The following is a 4,857-nucleotide window of genomic DNA, read 5'->3' as shown; positions in this document are numbered from 1 at the left end:
TGCCTGCTCCCATGCCCATGGGAGAGGATGGTAAAATTATATGCAAAATCATGTGGAGGGGCAAACGATCAGGGGCCATCTCTGCATCTACCAATTCTGGACCTTTTGACTCCAAACTTCCAAATCTTATGTGCAGACCAAATACATTGTCAGTTACTTTAGTTTATATATTATTGGAATTGTATATGTATTTTGCTTTAGATTTCACAGTGCTTATAGCTTATTTTGTATATTTAAAATACCAATGAAAAATACTCACCTGGCAGGGGAGATACCATGGTCATGAAGGTGGTTTTCCCAGGGCGGAGATTCCCTGTTGCACTCTGAGTGTGCGGGTCCCTGCTATTCCCCCAAATGTGGAGGACTCCATTGCAGAATTTGTGGTAGTGGGGGACTGCATTCATACTTTCTCCTAAAAAACACCAATTAAAGCAAAAATAATTCCTGTTGAGGAGAGTACCTCTTATTGTCTTCATACAGATGGGGAAATCTCAGTAAAGGGTTTAAGGCATTTGCTAAATTTCTTTTCCTTTGGACAAATAGTGTTCAGATTGTTCCCGTTTGTCAACTAAAACATTTGTTTCTGCAATTAAACCATATTAAATAGCAGCAAAGATGATTTCAGTTGTGGGGACTTTTCCCTTTCTGTCTTTTACATATATTTTTTTTTGTTTTCTCGTACATTAAGTATTTATAAGATATTTTCTTAATGAGGATCAAGTCAGACTATATTTTTCTAACACTATAAACAGGATTAAATATATTTCCACATACACAATGCATGGTTGCATATGCCTTGATCAGTTGGGATTTTCCTGCAGAATAAACTGAATTGTCATGGGTAACCAATAGGGCAAGTATAGGTGACCTTAATGATAATCACTGCTTGTTACCAAAGCTGTCATATAAAAAACCACATGCTTGACCTGAAAGCCCATTTTATTTTCTTTAAGCAGATAGTAGTTGAATTTAATGAAAGCCTTTAGCCTTTTGCTGTGCTTTACTTCCTAAAGCGCTCACTAAAGAGAAATTAACTAATATTCAAGGAAAGGGATATAATATTTTTGTGACTTTCAACCTCAGGAGCAAAGCCCATTAGTAGCTATAGATTTTTCTCTAAAGCAATGAGCTAGTGTATAATCAATTCGTGTTAGGTTAACACTGTATATCAAGATGATAAGTCTTGGTGGATCTGTACTTCTGTTTCCTATGAGACTTGGTACCAGGCTCTGCATTGATTCTAAGAGATGAAACAGAAACTGAAGTCTCAATGGCTATAAAACAATCCTTTGTGTCTGACCTCAGACACCCTCTCAACAATCCATGAGAAATAAACATTTATTTTAATCAATAACTTCCCTGCGGGTAAAACAACTTAATAATTAAAACTTCTAATAGTTTAAACAATACCAATAATAGACCATGTATTTGCCTAATGTTTTCAATTCTGTCTATATGTTTCTCTTTCTCTCTCTCTCCCTCTTATTTTTCTCTTTATTGAATTGTCAAAAACTAGTTTTCTAGTTTTCTTTGGAGTATAGAGACTTTTAGGTATTGAAAAATGTTTCTTGTGGACTTAATTCAAAGAATTAGGCTCCTATATTATTCAAATAATCTGAAAACATAATGCACAAATCCATAATTTAAAACCTGAATTTTCTACTATGTTAACTGATAAGAATGTTTTTCTGTTTCTTTCAAAATTTTTTAAAGTGTGTAGTTTAATTTTTTGTGGTCACTAATCCATGATCTTTTTTGGTATTATGTGAGACTACCATATAGTATGTTGGAAAGTTTCTATTACCTTAGAGCCAGAAGGTCTGCTTCTCTAACTTTGCACAATCATTTAAGACTCAGGTTTTTCATTTATCAAATTTGAATAACAATTATAATTTTTCTTTTCTCTACACCAACAATGGTTTATGGGCATAAAATTAATCACTAATATGTGAATGTCTTCTGTGTACTATAATTCTTTCACAAATAAAGACACTTGAGATATGGGAAAAAGAGACTGAAGGATACTGAGTTTGATTCCAGTCAAGGGCACAGCCCAGGTTGCTGGTTCAGTCCCCAATAGGGGGTGTGTAGGAGGCAGCTGATCAATGATTCTCTCTCATCATTGATAGTTCTATCTCTCCCTTTCCTTTCTTCTCTGTAGTCAATAAAAATATATTAAAAGTAGTGACTTTTCCAATGCTGATGTGTATGCAGAGAAATGGAATCTTTCATACATTATTGGTAGAAATTTAAAGTGAAACAGTCACTCTGGGAAATAGGTAGGCAGTTTCTTTAAAAAGTGATTATATACGAACCAAATTACCCAGCAACCATACTCCTTTTATTCCAGAGTAATAAAAACTCATATCTGCCCAGAAACCTATACAGGAATATTCATCACAGCTTTATTTGTAATAGCCAAAGCCTGGAAACAACCAAGTGGCATACAATAAATGAATGGATAAAAAAACTGGGTACATCCATACCATGGAATACTGTTATCAACACTAATAAAAGAGAAAAATGGTAATTGGCGTACGAGCTACCCTTTTCATTGGCTAATCAGGGCTATATGCAAATTAACTGCCAACTAAGATTGGCAGTTAACTGCCAACAAGATGGCGGTTAATTTGCATATGTAGGCACAATGCAGGGAGGTGAAAGGGAAAGCATGAAGAAGCCCCCTGCCACTGACAGTGATCAGAAACCCAGGGGGGAGCTAAGAGCTGGGGGGCAGGGCAAAGGCGGCCCTGGGGCCACCTTTGCCCTGCCCCCCAGCCATGAGCGGAGAATCAGGTGCCTTTTCCGCCCTGGCCAGTGATAGCAGGAAGTAGGGGTGGAGCCAGCGATGGGAGCTGGGCACGGTCGAAGCTGGTAGTCCCAGGAGCTAGGGGTCCCTTGCCTGGGCCTAAAGCGAAGCCCACAATCGTGGGGCCGCTGAAGCTGCGGGTCCCCGCTGCCCGGGCCAGACGCCTCAGCCAGAGGCGTCAGGCCTGGGCAAGGGGCCAATCCTGTGATTGGAGAGTGATGGGGGTCAACGCCTGAGGGCTCCCAGTATGTGAGAGGGGGCAGGCTGGGCTGAGGGACACTCCCCCCCCACACACACACACAGTGCACGAATTTCGTGCACTGGGCCCCTAGTTCAGTAATAAAAAGAAACAACTTGGATGGATTTTAGGAGTATAATGCTGATTGGAAAAGGCCAAACTCAAGTATCACATGATGTATAATACCATTATATACTATTCTTGATATGACTATATATTGCTATACATTATCATTAGTGGTTGCCAAGGATTAAGGACAAGTGGGATAGGTGTGCCTATAAAGGAGTAGAATGAGGTAGATCTTTGTGGTGATAGAATAGTTCTGTATCTTGATTGAGGACATGGTTGTAGAGATTTACATATGTGATAAAATGGCATAGAACTATGCACAGACATTGATATAATGTAAAGGGCCTTATTTTTATGTTGTTCTATAGTTATGTAAAATTCAACCCTAGGGGGAAATCCTCAGTGAAGGGTACATGGGACCTCGTAATACCAATTTCTTGTGACTCCATAATAATATCAAAACGATTAAAAGTATTTACTGTTAAATACAGATTAACATTCAGTTGAGACTTTTAAAATACTTAGAATAGTGAGACTCTTTGAAAAATAACTGGAAAGTGATAAAATATTTAAAAATATTCCATGTAGGAAAACCAATCATTATTAATTTGTTTATATAAAATGCTTTTTACTTTCTAGGACCTATCCTGTGTAGAAAGGACAATAAAAAATCACTGCTGGAATGATAGGTTAGTGCCGAACAAAATTATGTTTAAATATAATGAAAACACAAAGGAAATTTTTATTTGCAAAATTTGATATTTTATTAAAATTAATCTGATTGGTCCTTACCAAGATTAAAAAAAACAAACAAAAAAAACACATTATTTTTTCCATGCCCATTTTTTGTTGAGAAAATTATCATGTTGGCTCTAGCCAGTTTTGCTCAGTGGATAGAGCTAAGGCTGTGGGCCAAAGGGTCCTGGGTTCGATTCCAATCAAGAGCATGTACCTTGGTTGCAAGCTCCTTCTTGGCCAGGCCCTGGTCCGGGCACATACAGAAGGCAACCAGTCAATGTGTTTCTCACACACTGAAGTTTCTCTCACATATATGTTTCTCTCTGTATTTCCTTCTGTCTTCCATACTCCCTAAAAATCAATGGAAAAATATCATTCAGTGAGGATTAACAAAAATAAAAAACCAACCAAACAAACAAACAAACAAAAAAAGAAAATCATCATGTTGGACCAGTGACTCAGATAAGTAGAAAATGTCTCTTTTTACAGTAGGTTGCTGTACTGGAATTTTTTACATTTTAAATTCTCAACAATTTTGGTGTTCTCAGCCATATGACATTATATATTAGATCTGTGATAATTGTTATGGCAGTCATTGCATGAGCCACTTTTTTTGTATTTATAACATTAAAAAAGCCCAAATTCTTTCATGAGAGGTTTTATTCCCATAAAATCTCTGACCACTGGATTTTTTTTTTATTCTTTCCATCTTCCCAGTGTGTAATTTTGGAGCATTCTTGTGAATACTAATATGTTTTGTGTATCTTGCATTGACCAAGTTTTCCCCATCAATGCATTACTTTAATTTTTTTTTTTAAAACTAAAAGTACACACACACACACGACATAAAATACTGTTAAGTATCTCTTGAGCAAAAAAAGGAGGAGCATGCAGGAAGGAAAGTGCTAGTTCTCCTTCTTTCCTAGTTTCCATTACATCTGCTGATAGTAGATATAATATAAAAACAAAAGCTTGTAGAAAGCCACATGCAAAAGAATGAAAC

At 36.9% G+C, this 4,857-nt stretch overlaps 1 non-coding gene across 1 annotated transcript; it reads left to right on the top strand.

Moving 5' to 3' along the window:
- Nucleotides 1–251: 251 nt before the first annotated feature.
- Nucleotides 252–415, top strand: LOC132224589 (U1 spliceosomal RNA). Its single transcript, XR_009450699.1, has one exon. It is a non-coding gene; the product is annotated as a U1 spliceosomal RNA (small nuclear RNA).
- The last annotated feature ends 4,442 nt before the right edge of the window (nucleotides 416–4,857 follow it).

The sequence above is a fragment of the Myotis daubentonii genome, chromosome 1, assembly GCF_963259705.1.
Source record: "Myotis daubentonii chromosome 1, mMyoDau2.1, whole genome shotgun sequence".
Taxonomy (NCBI): domain Eukaryota; kingdom Metazoa; phylum Chordata; class Mammalia; order Chiroptera; family Vespertilionidae; genus Myotis; species Myotis daubentonii.
The sequence above is the reverse complement of the archived record's forward strand: the minus strand, read 5'-3'. Positions and strand labels throughout refer to the sequence as shown.